The sequence below is a fragment of the Phyllobates terribilis genome, unplaced genomic scaffold (genome assembly GCF_046119375.1).
Source record: "Phyllobates terribilis strain yellow unplaced genomic scaffold, ASM4611937v1 Scaffold_4__5_contigs__length_816908805, whole genome shotgun sequence".
Classification (NCBI taxonomy): domain Eukaryota; kingdom Metazoa; phylum Chordata; class Amphibia; order Anura; family Dendrobatidae; genus Phyllobates; species Phyllobates terribilis.
Genome location: NW_027362764.1, coordinates 491,455,999 through 491,478,198, shown reverse-complemented (window position 1 = coordinate 491,478,198; position 22,200 = coordinate 491,455,999). Strand labels below are relative to the sequence as shown.

Below are 22,200 nucleotides of genomic sequence, written 5' to 3'. Positions count from 1 at the left end.
CTTCCAGGACCTTGCGCAGCGTCGGTGCGTGGGGCGGAGCTTCGGGTCTCGCGCGCTTTCGGCGTCCACGCCCCTCTTCTTCCCGCGCGGCGTCCTGAAGATGGCGTCCGACGGCGGGAAAACAGCTGAAGATGGCGGGAACCGACTGAAGATGGCGGGAAACGGCTCCGGATGGTGGGAACCTTCACCACGGCAGGTATGACAGTCTTTTGAAGGCACGCAGTACCCGGTGGTTGCGGGTACGAAATCCTGCCGACTACGCCAAAGCTGACTCGCCCCCTGGGCCGTGGGGCACTTGGATCCGGGCAATAGGGAACGATGGGAGTAGTAGTGGCAACCCGGTTCCGTGGCTCAGGGTGGTCAGGCCAGTGGTAGTCCGTTATGTGCTATTGATTATGTCCGACTACGCCACCCGTGGATTGCGGTTATTAGGAACCGCCGCTGCATGCAGACCGCTGGGGCTGATGAGGCGTGCAGCTAGGGTAGTGTGACTCCCCACGGGAAGAGTGCGGCCCCAGGGCAGTATAATGGATGGTGGGAGTGATGGTGGTGAGAGTCCCAGTACCGGTAGTGCTGGAGGCGCGAAGGAGCACACAGACAATAGGTTGCAGTCCAGGGTCTTTACTGAAACAGGTAAACTGACCCATAAACAGTCCCAGCTAGGAGGGGACCTGGATGTCTGAGAGCAACGGGGAAATTGGCCCTGGTCAGGGTGAGGGTGTAGGCCTACCGTGCTTTCTGCGCTCCTTCTGGCTATCTCCTCGTTATAGGATAACAGCCCACGTTTCCGAGCTTTCCGTGAATTCTCGCCTCTATGGCCTGCGACGTGGGTTCCTTTCTGCTCCCAGCCTTGTACGGCTTTACTGGTCCCTTCGGTTGTGGCAGGGCCTCCAGGCTTCTTAGGCCAAGGAATATACAGTCCCTTGCGAACTGGTTATCTGCTGGAGGATGTAGAATCCTCCCAGCCTCAGACACCAAAGTCTGGTAAAGTAAGTCTTTTGGCTATGTGCCCACGATGCAGAAATGAAGCAGAAAATTTCTGCATCATTTCTGCATCTCCCTGGCAGAAAAAACGCATGCAGATTGTGCATGCGTTTTTCCTGCAGAATACATGCGGATCCACATGCGGATTCACATGCGTTTCCGCATGCAGATTGACAAGCGCTTTCCAGGCGATAGCATCACTTGGAAAGTGCTTGACAACTAGGTCACACTGTATAAATCCATGCAAACAGCATGGATTTATATAGTGTGAACCGTAAAAATGAAAACAAATAAAGCTATACTCACCCCCGAGGCCCCGGCGTGGCTGCAGCGCTCGTTCCTGTCTGGTTCCTGGATGCCGGCATATCGCGAGACAGAGCGGTGAAGGGCCTGCGGTCACATGACTGTGACGTCACCGCAGGTCCTCAAGCGATGCCGGCATTCAGAGAGAAGCCGCCGGACAGGTGAATATAAACTTTATTTGTTATTTTATTCTTTTTTTACAGGTAGAATGGTACCCAGGTCTGGATGAGAGTCTCCTCTCCTCCAGAACTGGGTACCATCCGCACATAGAGACGCATAGAAGCCGCTTGTAAAAATGTACAGTCGCGGTTTCTATGCGTCTCAATGCAAGTCAATGGCGGAGTTCCGCTGCGCCTCCGCAAAATTAAATGACATGCTGCGGATTTTTGTATGCAGCATAAACGCTGCGGAAAAATCCGCAGCATGTGCATAGAACATGCGGAATCCCCTTGGGGACCATGGGGTGCGGATTACCTAGCGTTTCACAAGCGTTTATGCTGCGGAAATTCCGCAGCATAAACGCTTGAAAAACGCTACGTGGGCACTCAGCCTAAATCTGCCAAGACAGGCTCTCTTCGCCTCTTGTCTCTGGCTTGTGGCTCTCCTCCTGCCACACTTCCTCTTAGGTGCAATACGACTGTCTGTCCCTGCTCTGCTCTGGGACACGTCTCAGTCCTGAGACAGGCCATCAAGTTCTCTCTAACCCTGCCCCCAGTACCAGCTTTTATAGGGGCAGCCTGCTCCCCCTACTGGTCTGAGACAGGAGGTACTGCATGCTAATGTTCCCCTGACTAGAGAACCTCCCCCTTGCTCTCAGACACAGCTTTAATACATTTTGTGGCATCCAGGCCAGGGTGACACATATACAGTTCAGACCAAAAGTTTGGACACACCTTCTCATTTAAAGATTTTTCTGTATTTTCATGACTATGAAAATTGTACATTCACATTGAAGGCATCAAAACTATGAATTAACACATGTGGAATTATATACTTAACAAAAAAGTGTGAAACAACTGAAAATATGTCTTATATTCTAGGTTCTTCAAAGTACCCACCTTTTGCTTTGATGACTGCTTTGCACACTCTTGGCATTCTCTTGATGAGCTTCAAGGGGTAGTCACCTGAAATGGTTTTCACTTCACAGGTGTGCCCTGTCAGGTTTAATAAGTGGGATTTCTTGCCTTATTAATGGGGTTGGGACCATCAGTTGTGTTGTGCAGAAGTCTGGTGGATACACAGCTGATAGTCCTACTGAATAGATTGTTAGAATTTGTATTATGGCAAGAAAAAAGCCGCTAAGTAAAGAAAAACGAGTGGCCATCATTACTTTAAGAAATGAAGATCAGTCAGTCCGAAAAATTGGGAAAACTTTGAAAGTGTCCCCAAGTGCAGTTGCAAAAACCATCAAGCGCTACAAAGAAACTGCCTCACATTAGGACCGCCCCAGGAAAGGAAGACCAAGAGTTACCTCTGCTTCTGGGGATAAGTTTATCCGAGTCACTTTCCTCAGAAATCGCAGGTTAACAGCGGCTCAGATTATAGACCAGGTCAATGCCACACAGAGTTCTAGCAGCAGAAACATCTCTACAACAACTGTTAAGAGGAGACTTTGTGCAGCAGGCCTTCATGGTAAAATAGCTGCTAGGAAACCACTGCTAAAGACAGGCAACAAGCAGAAGAGACTTGTTTGGGCTAAAGAACACAAGGAATGGACATTAAACCAGTGGAAATCTGTGCTTTGGTCTGATGAGTCCAAATTTGAGATCTTTGGTTCCAACCACCGTGTCTTTGTGCGACGCAGAAAGGTGAACGGATGGACTCTACATGCCTGGTTCCCACCGTGAAGCATGGTGGAGGAGGTGTGATGGTGTGGGGGTGCTTTGCTCGTGACACTATTGGGGATTTATTCAAAATTGAAGGCATACTGAACCAGCATGGCTACCACAGCATCCAGCAGCGGCATGCTATTCCATCTGGTTTGCGTTTAGTTGGACCATCATTTATTTTTCAACAGGACAATGACCTCAAACACACCTCCAGGCTGTGTAAGGGCTATTTGACCAAGAAGGAGAGTGATGGGGTGCTACGCCAGATGACCTGGCCTCCACAGTCACCATACCTGAACCCAATCGAGATGGTTTGGGGTGAGCTGGACCGCAGAGTGAAGGCAAAAGGGCCAACAAGTGCTAAGCATCTCTGGGAACTCCTTCAAGATTGTTGGAAGAACATTTCCGGTGACTACCTCTTGAAGCTCATCAAGAGAATGCCAAGAGTGTGCAAAGCAGTCATCAAAGCAAAAGGTGGCTACTTTGAAGAACCTAGAATATAAGACATATTTTCAGTTGTTTCACACTTTTTTTGTTAAGTATATAATGCCACACGTGTTAATTCATAGTTTTGATGCCTTCAGTGTGAATGTGCAATTTTCATAGTCATGAAAATACAGAAAAATCTGTAAATGAGAAGGTGTGTCCAAACTTTTGGTCTGTACTGTATATATATATATATATACATATATATATATATATATATATATATATATATATATATATATCCAAAGAAATAAAAGCCTTTCTCAAGCTGTGCTCAGCCGAAAAGTTGCCACAATTTTGATGGGCTAATAAAGTCCTATTTTCTTCCACTACATATGGAGTGCTGCCTTTTTTTCTTTGGAGATATATAATATTAAGATAACTGAATCATTGTCTGAGAGGGTTTGCACCCACTCATGGAGAAAAAAAACTATAGATACATATGCCCTCCATCCTGGTATTTATGTCCCTCATCCTGGCCCCATACTGGTATATATATGCCCTCCATCCTGGTATATGTCCCTTATCTTGGGCCCCATCCTGATATGTATATCCTCCATCCTGGTATATGTCCCTTATCCTGGGCCCCATCCTCGTATATGTCGCTTATGCTGGGTCCCATCCTGGTATATATATCCCCTTTCCTGATATATGTCCCCTGTTCTGCCACTGTTCTTTAATGTATAAAAAAAAAATAAAACATTATATTCAACAGGGACATACATAGAAGTCATGAGGCCCCAAATAAAATGCACTTCTCATAGTCCTCCATATAGTATAATGCACATCCCATATTCCTCCATACTGTATAATTCACACTCCATAGTCATCCATGTAGTATAATGTACATCTCATAGTCATCCATGTAGTATAATGCACAGCCCGTAGTCATCCATATAGTATAATGCACAGCCCATAGTCATCCATGTAGTATAATGCACATCTCATAGTCATCCATGTAGTATAATGCACAGCCCGTAGTCATCCATATGGTATAATGCACAGCCCATAGTCATCCATGTAGTATAATACACAGCCCATAATCATCCATATAGTATAGTGCACACCCCATAGTCCTCCATATTGTATAATGCACTCCCCTTAGTCCTCCACACTGTATAATGCGATCCCCATAGTCATCCATGTAGTATAATGCACAGCCCATAATCATCCATGTAATATAATGCACTCCCCATAGTCATCCATGTAGTATAATGCACAGTCCAGTCATCTATGTAGTATAATGCACATTCCATAGTCATACTTGTAGTATAATGAACAGCCCATAGTCATCCATATAGTATAATGCACAGCCCATAGTCCTCCATACTATATAATGCGCTCCCCATAGTTCTACATACTGTATAATGCACATACCATAGTCATCCATGTAGGATAATGCACAACCCATAGTCATCCATGTAGTTTAATACTCAGCGCATAGTCATGCATGTAGTATAATACTCAGCGCATAGTCATGCATGTAGTATAATACTCAGCGCATAGTCATGCATGTAGTATAATACTCAGCGCATAGTCATCCATGTAGTATAATACTCAGTGCATAGTCATCCATGTAATATAATGCACAGCCTATAGTCATCCATGTAGTATAAGGCACAGCCCATAGTCATCCATGTAGTATAATACTCAGTGCATGGTCATCCATGTAGTATAATGCACAGCCCATAGTCATCCATGTAGTATAATGCACAACCCATAGTCATCCATGTAGTATAATGCACAGTCCATAGTCATCCATGTAGTATAATGCACATCCCATAGTCATCCATGTAGTTTAATACTCAGCGCATAGTCATCCATGTAATATAATGCACAGCCCATAGTCATCCATGTAGTATAATGCACAGCCCATAGTCATCCATGTAGTATAATACTCAGCGCATACAGTGGTGGCCAAAAGTATTGGCACCCCTGCAATTCTGTCAGATAATACTCAGTTTCTTCCTGAAAATGATTGCAATCACAAATTCTTTGGTATTATTATCTTCATTTAATTTGTCTTCAGTGAAAAAACACAAAAAGAATTGTCCTAAAGCCAAATTGGATACAATTCCACACCAAACCTAAAAAAGGGGGTGGACATAAGTATTGGCACTGTTTGAAAAATCATGTGATGCTTCTCTAATTCGTGTAATTAACAGCACCTGTAACTTACCTGTGGCACCTAACATGTGTTGGCAATAACTAAATCACACTTGCAGCCAGTTAACATGGATTAAAGTTGACTCAACCTCTGTCCTGTGTCCTTGTGTGTACCACATTGAGCATGGAGAAAAGAAAGAAGACCAAAGAACTTTCTGAGGACTTGAGAAACCAAATTGTGAGGAAGCATGAGCAATCTCAAGGCTACAAGTCCATCTCCAAAGACCTGAATGTTCCTGTGTCTTCCGTGCAAGAAGTTTAAAGCCCATGGCACTGTGGCTAACCTCCCTAGATGTGGACGGAAAAGAAAAATTGACGAGAGATTTCAACGCAAGATTGTGCGGATGGTGGATAAAGAACCTCGACTAACATCCAAACAAGTTCAAGCTGCCCTGCAGTCCGAGGGTACAACAGTGTCAACCCGTACTATCCGTCGGCGTCTGAATGAAAAGGGACTGTATGGTAGGATACCCAGGAAGACCCCACTTTTTACCCCGAGACATAAAAAAGCCAGGCTGGAGTTTGCCAAAACTTACCTGAGAAAGCCTAAAACTTTTTGGAAGAATGTTCTCTGGTCAGATGAGGCAAAAGTAGAGCTTTTTTGGAAAAAGCATCAACATAGAGTGTACAGGAAAAAAAAGAGGCATTCAAAGAAAAGAACACGGTCCCTACAGTCAAACATGGCGGAGGTTCCCTGATGTTTTGGGGTTGTTTTGCTGCCTCTGGCACTGGACTGCTTGACCGTGTGCATGGCATTATGAAGTCTGAAGACTACCAACAAATTTTACAGCATAATGTAGGGCCCAGTGTGAGAAAGCTGGGTCTCCCTCAGAGGTCATGGGTCTTCCAGCAGGACAATGACCCAAAACACACTTCCAAAAGCACTATAAAATGGTTTGAGAGAAAGCACTGGAGACTTCTAAGGTGGGCAGCAATGAGTCCAGACTTGAATCCCATAGAACACCTGTGGAGAGATATCAAAATGGCAGTTTGGAGAAGGCACCCTTCAAATATCAGGGACCTGGAGCAGTTTGCCAAAGAAGTATGGTCTACAATTCCAGCAGAGCATTGTAAGAAACTCATTGATGGTTACCGGAAGCGGTTGTTCGCAGTTATTTTGGCTAAAGGTTGTGCAACTAAGTATTAGGCTGAGGGTGCCAATACTTTTGTCTGGCCCATTTTTGGAGTTTTGTGTGAAATGATCAATGATTTGACTTTTGCTTCATTCTCTTTTGTATTTTTTCCTTGCAATCAAATTAAATGAAGATGATAAGACCAAAGAATTTGTGATTGCAATAATTTTCAGGAAGAAACTGAGTATTATCTGACAGAATTGCAGGGGTGCCAATACTTTTGGCCACCACTGTAGTCATCCATGCAGTATAATGCACAGCCTATAGTCATACATGTAATATAATGCACAGTCCATAGTCATCCATGTAGTAGTATGGCCACGGGCACCGTCTACTGACTGATTTAAAAAAAAAAATAAACCATTATACTCACCTTCCCTCCATTCCCCCACCGCATGGCGTCCTCTTCTGAAGCTGACAGCTGACTTCAGAGTTAAGGCGACGGGAGCACATCACATCACTGCCATGCTCCCCCGGTCACGTTCACACCAACATTGGCTGCCGATGACGCACATCCAAATGAAGTACTTGCTGGTGTCATCGGGCCCATGACCCACCGGACACAGTCACAAGTGCGACCGAGGTTGTTACGTCCTTGCATATTTATATGAAATACTGACCAAATACTGTTGTTTGAACGTGGCCTAACCAAAAGAAACAAAAAGAAAAATGGAGAATGATTAGGCTAAATTTAGCAACATTCTGGCAAAATTTATGGCAATAGATGCCTTGTGCTACATTTATCATGTGTTTTAGATAATTTTTGTACCTCACCAGAAAGTTTTTACATTTGTCTAGAAAAGGGTAAGCAACTAGGAAGAGTCTTAAAAATATGGCAAATTGCTCAGAAATTGTGGTGCAAAATGTTGATGTAAAGTAAGCCAAATAAGAAGTGGCGTAAGAACAAAATAACATTCCAGATATCTTGAAAGATTTTGTGCTCTCATCAGGTTCAACAATATACACTTTTACATTCTCATATTTGTACATAAAATGGAGGGAAGACATAACTACCCATCCGGGTGCATCCTAAGAATCGTGAAACCATCTGCAATACATAATTTGTTGAAAAGTAGATATACAGTGGTGTGAAAGTGTTTGCCTCCTTCCTGATTTCTTATTCTTTTGCATGTTTGTCAAACTTAAATGTTTCAGATCACAAAACAAATTTAAATATTAGACAAAGATAACACAAGTAAACACAAAATGCAGTTTTTAAACAAAGGTCTTTATTATTAAGGGAAAAAGAAATCCAAACCTACAAGGCCCTTTGTGAAAAAGTGATTGCACCCCCCTTCCTTAAAACATAAATTAACTGTGGTTTATCACATCTTTAGGAAGCGGAGTTCAATTTCCCTAGCCACACACAGGCCTGATTACTGCCACACCTCTTCTTAATCAAGAAATCACTTAAATAGGGCCTGCCTGACAAAGTGAAGTAGACCAAAAGATCCTCAAAAGCTAGACATCATTCTGCGATCCAAAGAAATTCAGGAACAAATGAGAAACAAAGTAATTGAGATCTATCAGTCTGGAAAAGGTTATAAAGCCATTTCTAAAGCTTTGTGACTCCAGAAAACCACAGTGACAGCCATTACCAACAAATGGCAAAAACATGGAACAGTGGTGAACCTTCCCAGGAGTCGCTGGCCAACCAAAATTACCCCAAGAGCGCAGTGACGACTCATGTAAGAGGTCACAAAAGACCCCACAACAACATCCAAAGAACTGCAGGCCTCACTTGCCTCAGTTAATGTCCGTGTTCATGATTCCACCATAAGAAACCACTGTACCTTAAAAACAATGTGGCACTGATATTGGTTAAAAAAAAGCTAACATACTTTCTATCATATACAGTGGCATGTAAAAGTTTGGGCACCTCTGGTCAAAATTACTGTTATTGTGAACAGTTAAACAAGTTGAAGATGAAATGATCTCCTTGAGGGCTAAAGTTAAAGATGACACATTTCCTTTGTATTTTAGGCAAAAAAAAAATTGACATTTTTTTTTTATTTTAAAAATTACAAAAAGGGAAATGGATCGATGCAAAAGTTTGGGCATCCTTGGAGATTTGTGTGTTCAGATAACTGTGATCAAGGTTTCAGACCTTAATTAGCCTGCTGGGTTATGGCTTGTTCACTATCATCGTTAGGAAAGGCCAGGTGATGCAAATTTCCCATCTTTATAAAAACCCAGCCTCCTCTAACCTTGTGCCAAAAAACGAGCGCCTTCCATTGCAGGCATCTCCTGCCTTTCAGCAGCGCTGCTTCCATGTTTACACAGCACATGCAATCCGTGTTTGATAAAGGCCTGGGTGTATAACGCCGAAACGTCACATTTGCTTTGGAGTGCTTCATGAAATAATAAAGATTTTTTGCATCAATTTTGTGCAGAATTTTGAGTGCCGAGTACTTTGATATATATATGTCATAGGGTGGAACCTTTTCTCCTTCACCATTCTTACACTGAGTGCCGTATACCTATCTGCCTGTGCCAAAAAACAGCAGCCATGGGTTCTTCTAGGCAGCTGCCTAGCACTCTGAAAATGAAAATGGTGGAGGCCCATAAGGCAGGAGAAGGCTATATGAAGATAGCAAAGTGTTTTAAAGTTGCCCTGTTCCTCAGTTAACAGGAACAGTGGAGGTCAAGATAAGGTCTGGATGACCAAGCAAAATTTCAGTGAGAGCTGCTTGTAGGATTGCTAGAGAGACAAATCAGAATCTCAGCCTGACTGCAAAAGACTTTCAGAAAGATTTAGCAGATTCTGGAGTTCTGGTACATTGTTCTACTGTTCAGAGACAGCTACATAAATATGGCCTTCATGGGAGAGTCATCAGAAGAAAACCTCTCCTGAGTCCTCGCCATAAAATTCAGCATCAGGAGTATGCAAAAGAACATCTAAACAAGCCTGATGCATTTTGGAAACAAGTCCTGTGAACTGATGAGGTTAAAATAGAACTCTTTGGCTACAATGATCAAAGGTATGTGTGGAGAAAAAAGGGCAGAGAATTTAAGGAATAAAACACCTCACCAACCATTAAGTATGGGGGTGGATCAATCATGCTTTGGGGTTGTGTTGCAGCCAGTGGCACGGGCGGGGAACATTTGACGGGTAGAGGGAAGAATGGATTTAATGAAATTTCAACCAATGCTTGATGCAAATATAACACCATCTGTAAAAATGCTGAAGTTGAAAAGAGGATGGCTTCTACAAATGGATAATGATCCTAAACACACATCAAAATCCACAATAGACTACCTCAAAAGGCACAAGCTAAAGGTTTTACAAAGGCCCTCACAGTCCACTGATCGGAACATCATTGAAAATCTGTGGCTAGACTTCAAAATAGCAATGCATTCAAGACGACTGAGGAATCTCACAGAACTGGAAGAATTTTCCAAGGAAGAATGGATGAAAATCCCTCAAATAAGAATTGAAAGTTTCTTGTCTGGCTGCAAAAAGCGTTTCCAAGCTGTGATACTTTCAAAAGGGGGTGCTACAAGGTACTAACCATGCAGGGTGCCCAAACCTTTGCATTGGCCCATTTTCCTTTTTGTAATTTTTAAAATGTAAAAGATGAGCATATATACATTTTTTGCCTAAAATACAAAGGAAATGTGTCATCTTTAACTTTAGACCTTTTAGAGATCATTTCATCTTCAGCTAGCTTAACTGTTTATTCCAGAGACAACTGCTAGCTTAACTGTTTATTACAGAGACAACTGCTAGCTTAACTGTTTATTCCAGAGACAACTGCTAGCTTAACTGTTTATTACAGAGACAACTGCTAGCTTAACTGTTTATTACAGAGACAACTGCTAGCTTAACAGTAATTTTGACTGGGGGTGCCCAAACTTTTACATGCCACTGTAAATCCTCGCGGAAGAAAAGCTTACCTAAAATCTACATTACACAGTGGGGAAAATAAGTATTCGATACACTGGCGATTTTGCAAGTTTTCCCACCTACAAAGAATGGAGAGGTCTGTAATTTTTATCGTAGGTACACTTCACCTGTAAGAGACAGAATCTTAAAAACCGATGGCAAGATTCAAAGAGCTGCAAAAGGTGAATAGCATCTAATCAATTACCTTTTTCTTTTCTAGTTCCCTTTCGATCTCCTAACAATATTTTCCATCTCGTTTCAAAGAAGATTATGTCTGGCTGCAATTGTGCATATAGGCTCTGAATCATGCTGTTCATTGCCTGGACAGCATGAATCAGCTGACAGGTTCCTTTTAACTATTTATGTATTACAGATGGTTACACCTCTTTTGGGGCGCATCCGTATGGGTTGTGATCTGACAGGTTCCCTTTAACAATTTATGTATTGCAGATAGGTACACCTTTTTTAGGGCATATCCGGATGTGTTGTTATATCTTCCCTCCATTTTATATATATATGAGAATTTGAACATGTGGATTGTTGAACCTGATAAAGGTGCAAAATCTTTCCCAAAACGCGTCATTCTTTATCATGGGTAAAGTCGCTACTTTTGTATGGAAGCCATTTCAAGACGATTTTCCTTTGGGCACCACCTGAGCAATTCCATTTTGATACGAAGTCTTTTGGATGTTTGTGATAGATTTGGCACATCTTTCGATATAATCTAGGATATATGTAAAACATAATAACAAATCTCTGCCAATATTCTAATATTGCTAGTCAAAAAAAATGATTGTGTGTGGAAGGACTGCCATCAGAAATGTCTAGGTACCCTCCTGTGTCACTCCTTTACCCATCGATGAACCAGGCATCAAATTTTTGTAATAATTTTTATCATTTCCTTCAAAGTCACCAAGCAACAATTTTGCATGGGCTTTTATGAAGAATGTAAAAAGAAGCAGAGCCTCAATCTCAATAGTACTGGTTGAAGCCGGGTCAATCATACGAAAGACGTGGACCCATAATCACTGGCCACATGGGCTACCCTTCTATATATGGTTTTATATGCTTCTCATGACAACACCTTCAGCAGCCTGACAACATCGGGGACACTTTAGTCAGGAAAGTAGAAACTCTGTAACACGAATATATACCTTTTATACCATGTTATAAATGCTAAATTGTGGATACTGGACTGATAACAGAGTGGAAGTTAGTGTTTTATATGCCGCCAATGATGATACTGCATGGTGTGCACTAACAGGTCAGATTGCTCTTTAAATTGGACTATTAAGTAACAGATAGAACACTTTTGCTATCTTAGCCAGGCTTTAGCACTGTAATATAATTCAGTCCCTATGGTCCTGGATCGCGGAGGCCAGTGTTTATGTATGTAGTGATCCAAACACCGGCCTTACTTGCTTCCTGCACCTGCAGTCTCCAAGATCTCTGCACAGGGACCGAGCTGAAGGAGAATTTTATTTTCTTGTATTGAAACCTTTATATTACAGAGACAAACACTTCATATACGCTCTTTATATATGGTTTATGCTTGGAAGTCTTTACAGCCTCTAAATATAAACCTGTTTCTATCGAATGCTCCAATTCACTTAGAGCAAGCTAAGATATTCAGAAAAAAAGCAGCATTAACTATTGCATTTTCATGGATGACTTTGAAGAATTTGCAGAATATGAATAGCACAGGCATTTTTCTGGGAAAGTAAATATATTTTCTGGCCACAAAAAGACTCAGGGACATGTGTCTGATAAGCTGCTCCCCAATAATCTGCCACTTCAAAACTACAGATTTCTTCATTTGTGCTTGATAGACATCATCCTTTTGTTTTCTGCACCCTGCCACTTCGGATTGCCAGATATCTGCAGGTTAGGGGTCCGCCCACAGCAACAGAAGCTTCAGCTGGGTGTGCGTCCTCGGACGAACGTCCAGCTGAAGTGTATTGCACAGACCCATCATGCTCCTGTTGCACGCTGAAGTCAGTTGCCAGCTTCACAAGGGAATGCCTCGTGGCGTAAGGAGCGGAGGAAAGGGAGTATAATGGTTTATTTATTTTAAATCCATGAGTACATGGTGCCCGTGGCCATACTACTACATGGATGACTATGGGCTGTGCACTATACTACATGGATGACTATGGGCTGTGCATTATACTACATGTATGATTATAGGCTGTGAATTATACTTTATGGAGGACTATGGACTGTGCAGTATTTTATATGGAGGACTATGGAATGCAATATACTTTATGGAGGACTATGGGGGATGCATTATGGTATAGGGAGAACTATGAAATGTGCATTATACCATATGGAGGACTATGGGAAGTGCATTATACTTCTGCCATAGGGCCCCATGACTTCTATGTGTGCCCCTAAGGGCCAGGATAAGTGTCATATATAACAGGATGGAGGGAGTATATATATATATATATATATATATATATATATATATATATATATATATATACATACACACAGTTGAAACCACAAGTTTACATACACTATATAAAAAGACACATATACATGTTTTTCTCAATATCTGACATGAAATCAGAATAAACCTTTCCCATTTTAGGTCAATTAGGATTACCATAATTTTTAATATTTGCCAAATGCCAGAATAATGAGAGAGAGAATGTTTTAAGGCATTTTTATTACTTACTGCAAAGTCGAAAGTTTACATATTTTTTATTAGTATTTGGTACCATTGCACTTAAAGTGAATGACTTGGGTCAGACATATGGGATATCCTTCCACAAGCTTCTCACAATAGTTGGTCAGAATTTGGGCCCATTCCTCCTGACAAAGCTGGTGTAACTGATCCAGGTTTGTAGGTCGCCTTGCTCGCACCTGCCTTTTCAGCTTTTCCCATAAATTTTCAATAGGATTGAGATCAGGGCTTTGTGATGGCCACTCCCAAACATTGACTTTGTTATCCTTAAGCTACTTTGTTACCATTTTGGCAGTATGTGTCTTTTTATACAGTGTATGTAAACTTCTGGTTTCAACTGTATGTATATATATTTTATTCAGGATGGGTGGGGGGCCCGGTCCAAATCTTACATCAAAACCCATCAGATTCTAGTTATGCCACTACTCCCATCTGCTTTCCCCTGCTCCTGTGATTGACAGATCAATACACTAAGTGCTGGGATTTAAGAATTAATATCTCCAGAGGATAGGCAATAACTTATTAATCAATGGCGGTCAGACAATTGGGACCTCCATGTATGGCAGAGCAGGGAATTTTTATCCCCTTTACGAAATGGAGTGGCATGTTTGATGCCCGATTGCCAATTCATTCATTCTCAATGGACCATTCTGCCGAATAGTGAGGGCTGCAGCGGTCAGACCCCCACCGATCAATACGTTTTCGCCTATTCTGTGGATAGGTGATAACTTGTTTTCTCCGGACAACCCTTTTAAATTGAACATTCCTGTCAATAACTTGTATTTCCTTTAGTTAGAAAATCATGATCATAGTGACAGGTTCCCTTTACATTATTTTCTACTTTAGAGTACCTGTCTTTTGGCTGCATATCTATACAGTGCTGCTCCAAGATCTGCTTCATAGACTGAATTAATATAGAGAATATATTAGAACATTGTCATCTCCCAGATTACCCCTTGAATGTGTATTTTAGATCTAAGTACATTCATTGCTTTATCAAATTGGAAAACAATAGGTTACATGCATACTTGCTTAGTTGTGTGTGTGAATGGGTTCTGGAAATAATCTTGATCAATTCATATTCAGAAATATTTTTTGACTCTCTCTAGTGTGCACAGATGTTTTACTCATGATTGTTCACTGAGAGCCAAGAATGAAGGATGCATGTAAATCTCTGCCGACGCCTTGCCGTAGATTACATTGTCTACTGTTGTGGATTTTTCCAATTGTTCCATTGGACCCCATTCTTGAGCAATAAATATTTCCATGTATTGATAAATCCAAGTGAGATTCTGCATGCAGTAAAAGGCTTTTACGTATGATACTATTGCTACATGCCCAACTGACCCGACTACTATATGACTTCCAAACAAAACAGATAATTGGGCTGTATTACTAACCACTACAAAATTAGTTTTGTACATTCAGGGTGATACAGTAGGGGGTTAATAATATTAATAATAATTTTTATTTCTATAGCTCCAACATAATCAGCTGCACTTTACATTACAGAGGGGCTTGTACAGGCAATAAAGGCATAACAGAGTAACACATAACTCAGCAGATACCAAAAGGAGTGAGGGTCCTGCTCGCAGGCTTACAATCTATGGGGAAATAGGTGAGACACGAAAGATGAATAGTAAAAAGTGCTTTTATTGTATGGTCTGGCCATGTCACGCCAGGTGTGGGAAAGACTTAGTGCAACACAGAGGGAAAAGGGAAAGGGAGCCCAGACACTAGGGAAAGGGGGAAGTGGAGACCTCCTAGTCTGGTCTAGCGTCACCCTGTCTCCCCTAATGTCCCTATATTGCCTCCTCAGCAATTGCCACACGCGTGCCTCGCCCTACTCTCCCTGGTGTATGGCTACAGCTAGAGATGGAAGGAGATGAGCACTAGTCATCCTCCACTAAACTCTATAGACAACAAGGGTGGACAAAACAGGGGAAATGGCTTAGCTTTAGATGAACTCCAAATAAGCACACGGCCTCAAGCTCCAGAGAGGACGAAGTACTGCTCCTGCTAAGCTTCACAAGTAGAAATGGATATAGCCGGTGACTCCCTGTCAGACACACCAGGTATATATACACCCAGGCCAGAGAGCTAATTAGCAAGAGAGAGGTAGCCACTCGGTCCTAAAGACAGCTTCTTATCTAAGAAACTGTCTGCAATGCCAAACGTAGAGATCTCCTGCAACCCACTACCCGGCGACTGTCTGTCACCTCTGACACACCCGTGACAGTATCCCCTCCTCTATGAGTGGCCTCCGGACACTCAGGACCGGGTTTCTCAGGAAAAGAGGTGTTGAATGAGTGAACCAGTCTGGGAGTGTTCACCTCTGACGCTGAAACCCACATCCTCTCCTCTGGACCATAGCTTTTCCAGTGCACCAAGTATTGTACAGAACGACGTTGGAGACGAGAATCTACAATCCTGAAATCTCGAACTCCAGATTACCATCAACCATTACTGGGGGCGGTGATAGAGGTGAGGGCTCAAGAGGTTCCACATACCTTTTGAGTAAGGACCTGTGGAACACATTGTGGACCTTAAGGGCCTGAGGGAGTTCAAGACGAAACGCTCCTGGGTTAATGACGGCGGTTATTTTATAGGGACCAATAAACCTAAGTCCCAGCTTCCAAGAAGGAACTTTCAATCTTATATTCCTGGTGGACAACCACACAAAGTCATTCATATTCAGGTCTGGACCTGGCAAGCGTTTTCTGTCAGCCATACGTTTATACCGGTCTCCCATGATCTTTAAATTACTCAGCACACCCTGCCATACCAAGGAGAGCGAGGAAGCAAACCGTTCCTCCTCAGGAACTCCTGAAGCTCCTCCCTCACTGAAGGTACCAAACTGTGGATGATAACCGTATGCACCGAAGAACGATGACCTGCCAGTGGATTTCTTGACGATGATTATTGATGACAAATTCTGCCAGCGGTAAGTAGGATACCAAATCCTCCTGATTTTCGGAGACAAAACACCTGAGGTATGTCTCCAAGTTCTGATTGTCACGCTCGGTCTGACCATTCGACTGAGGGTGGAAGGCAGAGGAAAAGTACATCTGCACCCCTAGTCGAGAACAGAATGCCTTCCAGAACTTGGAAACAAACTCGATCCCCCGATCAGACACCACATCGGAAGGAACCCTGTGAAGCTTCACAAGTGGAAATGGATATAGCTGGCGACTCCCTCTCCGACACACCAGGCATATATACACCCAGGCCAGAGAGCTAATTAGCAAGAGAGAGTAGCCGCTCGGTCCTAAAGACAGCCTCTTATCTAAGAAACTGTCTGCAGTGCCAAACGTAGAGATCTCCTGCAACCCACTGCAAGGCGACTGTCTGTCACCTCTGACACACCAGTGACAGGCCATCAATATAATAAATAGGGTGTTCACATAATGCTGCATGAACTGGTCACCAGCCAGTATCTTTACAGTTACAGTGCATGGAGGCTGTGTAAACAGATGATATGAGGGATCATATTTGGAAGAAAATTTTGGAATTGTAGAACTGGAATAATTACATAAGTGAGGTGAGTCTAAAGAAGTGCGGTTTTAGGGCACGCTTAAAACTGTGGGTATTGGCAATTAATCAAATTGTCCTGGGTTTTGCATTGTAGAGAATTGGCACAGCTCGCAAGATGGGGTTTGTACAAGTTCAGCTATATCAATTCCATGTTGGTACAGTAGCTCTGAAATTATGCTCATTTAGTAATGGCAGGGGGATAGCTTTATTTCATTGCCTGTGGCAGTGTAATTGCAAGCTACCAAGTTGTTTTACTTGTGTTCATGAATACCCTCTTATCCTTTAGAAAATGCTCATCTATTCCACTGTAACATAATGTGCAAACAAAGAGCCATATATTGGCTTCTGCCACCTATAGATTCAGATAATCAATAAGAACTGAATAGTAAAAATAGTAAATATCTAACACTATATGAAATTGCAGATTTTTTAAAAAAAAATAATGGTGCTTAGAGGCTGGAATAAGCATAGGGCGTAACTAGCTGATGTACAATACGCACTGAATCAGCCTCTGATATTGGTGTAAGAGCACATACTGGATTTCTCTTGCCCACAAAAAAAGTTCTCCTTTGTATTAACGTTCCCATTCAAAAGCATCTCAGCACACTGCTACGACTAGACATCCAAGATATATTTATATGTAATATGGCACAACTGTCAAAGGAAGATCACCCAGCAAGACATACAAACCGGGCAAGGAGAGCATTAACCAATATAAGCCCCACACTCAATGGAGTGGGGCTTTATAAAAGAGAGCCCAAAAACCATATTTGGATTTCACCAAAATGTATCTGGCAGACTCCCCAGACACATAGAAAATGGCTCTTTGGTCAGATGAGGCTAAAATTGAAATTATTGGTCATCATAAAAAAATCTGTGTTGCATACCCCAAGAACACCATCTACATAGTGAATCATGATGGTAGCAGCTTTATTCTGTGTGTATGTTTCTCATAGGCATGGACTAGAATGCTGCTTAAGTTTGAAGGAAAGATGGTTGACATTATACACAAGCTAATATTTAAGCCGGCTATTCACCTGCTTCCGCTGACATCATGTCTACAGAGCAGTGTTTTCTCTTCTGCTCTGCTCTGTTGATGGGCCATGTCTGCCCATGTCATGCTGATTGACAGCTGGCCCCTGCTACCTAACTGTGAAGAACCAGCTGTCAATTAGCATGATGTCAGCAGTGACACGTCGACATAGCAGATTGGAAGAGAAGGTGCTGCTCAGTTTAAGGGAGGTGAAATAAAGTAGAGAAATCACTGGCTGAGGTGTCCAAGATCATCTCCTTGCAGAGCGCTCAGTTAGTTAGCAACTACCTGCCTGATAGTTTTTATCGCCATACACAAAATAATGAAAGTCCTAGCTAACCCCTATAAATGTCTTGGAATGGTCTAGTCAAAGCTCAGACCTAAATCCAGTTGAGAATCTGTGTCATGACTTGAACACTACTGTAAACCAATGTAACCCATCTAACTTGAAGAAGTTGGTGGAATTTTGCTTTGAAAAATTGAGAAAGATGCAATATCTAGAAATGCTAAGGTACTTGCATCTGTAATTGCAGGAAAACATAGCTCCACAAAGTATTGGCCTCAACAGGGTGTAAAATTCTCTGTTTTTTTGTCTTAATTTTTGTGTAGTAAAGAATATTTTGCACCTTCAAAGTGGTAAGCATGTTGTGTAAATCAAGTGGAACATACTGCCCAAAAATACAAACTAAGCACCACTGGCGGTGAATACTTTCTCGGGGCACTGCGTATCTACTTATGTCGTCTGTATCACTATGTGAAGTAATGCAAGAAGAAAATGGAGCAGAAGATATTCCCTGAGGTTTTGTACTTCCTAGATAAACCATATCATTGTACTTGTGTTTATTGCCAGACATAAACTGTGTATCAGTACAGCATGTTAATAGAAAAGGTAAATGCCTCAGGACATGTCTGACGGAAGGTCTGTGCCATTACACAAAAGATATTCCAGGATACAGGGTTTCCATGGTAACACTGTAATTTGTACTATGGGGTACAGTTCAATAAGCATGTAAAATGTTAAGAACAATTCAGAAAAAAATGTCACATTAGTAAATGGATAAATTGATCGGATTCTTAGATAAAGCTGAATAACTCAAGGAGCCCGGCTAATGCTTTCTCCCTCAGATAATCTGAAAAGACATAATAAAATTCTGTTATGCAGCTATTGGGGAGAAAACATACATATTCAGTTCTTTTAATCAGCATATGAAATAACCCATTGAAATAGTAGTATATTTAATAATATAGAAATATATCATCCATAAAGTGATGGCGAATCATTTTGGGATTTCAGACCCCAACTGATAAATGAAAATGAAGGGGCCAAAGTATTGTTTTTGGGTTGTAGCTCCTGTAAGCATTTTCCTTGCACAGGGATGGTCCTGGCCACCAGCTGTGTAGCGTGTCCAGAGGCACCACTATGCTGGGAAACACTGAAGATGACACTGTGCAGGAGACCACTGAAGATGACACTGTGGAGGGGAACACTGAAGATGACACTGTGGAGGAGAACACTGAAGATGACACTATGCTGGAGAACACTGAAGATGACACTGTGGAGGGGAACACTGAAGATGACACTGTGCTGGAGAACACTGAAGATGACACTATGCTGGAGAACACTGAAGATGACACTGCACTGTGCAGGGGAACACTGAAGATGACTCTATGCATGAGAACACTGAAGAGGACACTGCAGGAGAACACTGAAGATGACACTGCAGAAAAAAAACTGATGCAGGGAAACACTGAAGATGATGCTGTGCAGGGGAACACTGAAGATGACTCTGTGCTGGAGAACACTGAAGATGACACTGCATTGTGCAGGAGAACACTGAAGATGACACTGTGCAGGAGAACACTGAAGATGACATTGTGCTGGAGAACACTGAAGATGACATGCTGGAGAACACTGAAGATGACACTGCAGGAGAACACTGAAGATGACAATGCAGGGGGACACTGAAGATGACAGTGCAGGGGAACAGTGAAGAGGATACTGCAGGAGGACACTGAAGATGACACTGTGCAGGAGAACACTGAAGATGACACTGTGCAGGAGAATAGTGAAGATGACATTGTGCTGGAGAACAGTGAAGATGACACTGTGCAGGGGAACACTGAAGATGACACTGCAGGGGGACACTGAAGATGGCACAGTGCAGGGGAACACTGAAGATGACACTGTGCAGGGGAACACTGAAGATGACACTGCAGGGGAACATTGAAGATGACACTGTGCAGGAGAACATTGAAGATGACACTGTGCAGGACAGCACTGAAGATGACACTGTGCAGGATAAGACTGAATATGACACTACAGCAGAACACTGAGGAGGACACTGCAGGAGAACACTGAAGAGGACACTGCAGGAGGACACCGAAGATGACACTGTGCAGGAGAACACCGAAGATGACACTGTGCAGGGGAACACCGAAGATGACACTGTGCAGGGGAACACGGAAGATGACACTGTGCAGGGGAACACTGAAGATGACACTGTGCAGGGGAACACTGAAGATGACACTGTGCAGGAGAACACTGAAGATGACACTGTGCAGGACAGCACTGAAGATGACACTGTGCAGGATAAGACTGAATATGACACTACAGCAGAACACTGAGGAGGACACTGCAGGAGAACACTGAGGAGGACACTGCAGGAGAACACTGAAGAGGACACTGCAGGAGGACACCGAAGATGACACTGTGCAGGAGAACACTGAAGAGGACACTGTGCAGGGGGACACTGAAGATGACACTGCTGGGGAACACTGAAGATGACACTGCAGAGGGACACTGAAGATGACACTGCAGCTGGACACTGAAGATGGCACAGTGCATGGGGAACACTGAAGATGACACTGTGCAAGAGAACACTGAAGATGACACTGTGCAGGAGAACACTGAAGATGACACTGTGCAGGGGAACACTGAAGAGGACACTGTGCAAGAGAACACTGAAGAGGACAATGTGCAGGGGAACACTGAAGATGACACTGCAGCGGGACACTGAAGATGGCACAGTGCAGGGGAAAACTGAAGATGACACTATGCAGGGGAACACTGAAGATGACACTGCAGGGGAACATTGAAGATGACACTGTGCCGGAGAACATTGAAGATGACACTGTGCAGGGGATCACTGAAGATGACACTGTGCAGGACAACACTGAAGATGACACTGTGCAGGATAAGACTGAATATGACACTACAGAAGAACACTGAGGAGGACACTGCAGGAGAACACTGAAGAGGCATTTTCATTATGTGTCAAAATTCTTGCATTAACAGTACAAGGTACCTCATAGGATAGACCCCCTATTCAGCTGAATGAAGGGGCTGTGGTTCTCCTTACTTTTCATAGTGGCTTTACCTGGTATTCAGCCTCCCAATTATTTATATGGGATGGAGTTACGATCTTTGATTTTGTTTCTTTCATCTACAACTGGGATCCTATTATCTGTATGTAGAGTGAGGTGAAATATGACCCAAAAACAAAGTACTGGACAAGTCTTCAAGATCAGCAATGTTGCAAGGCTTTTTTCGCTAGGGAACTACAGTTTGCTGCCCTGCTCAAGGCAGGCAAAGGTAGCAGAAAAAGAAGCGATAAGTGCTATGCCATGCAAAACTCAGAAAAGAGGTGAGAAATGTTTGCTTTTAATAGTTTATTATAAAAGTGATGTCTCTTCAACTTTAAGAGGCAGAAAATAAAGTCATATACAGATGATGCCTAAGTGCATTTCTAAAGAATCACCTGGTTCAATATAGCTGAATGAGAACTTTGCAAAGTAATCCAATATACTCTAAATGAAGTAAGTGCAGATAACAATCAATTATTTAACTGGACCTCTGTAGAAGCTGATAACAGTTGCTATGTATTTACTGCTGAAAGATAGATACAAAAATAATTTATGAGCAGGTCAAATGTCAACGTTATATCAGAGCTTGGCACATTTACAATATCTCGATCTTTCTCCGTCTCGGTTCAGTACAGAGGAATATATATATATATATATATATACACTGCTCAAAAAAATAAAGGGAACACTCAAATAACACATCCTAGATCTGAATGAATGAAATATTCTCATTGAATACTTTGTTCTGTACAAAGTTGAATGTGCTGACATCAAAATTACACAAAACTCATCAA

General features: G+C 42.4%; 1 protein-coding gene across 2 annotated transcripts in view; it reads left to right on the top strand.

Moving 5' to 3' along the window:
- Positions 1-22,200, top strand: part of ELOVL2 (ELOVL fatty acid elongase 2) — a 208,191-nt gene that overhangs the window by 89,856 nt on the left and 96,135 nt on the right. The gene's annotated exons all lie outside the window — the stretch shown is intronic.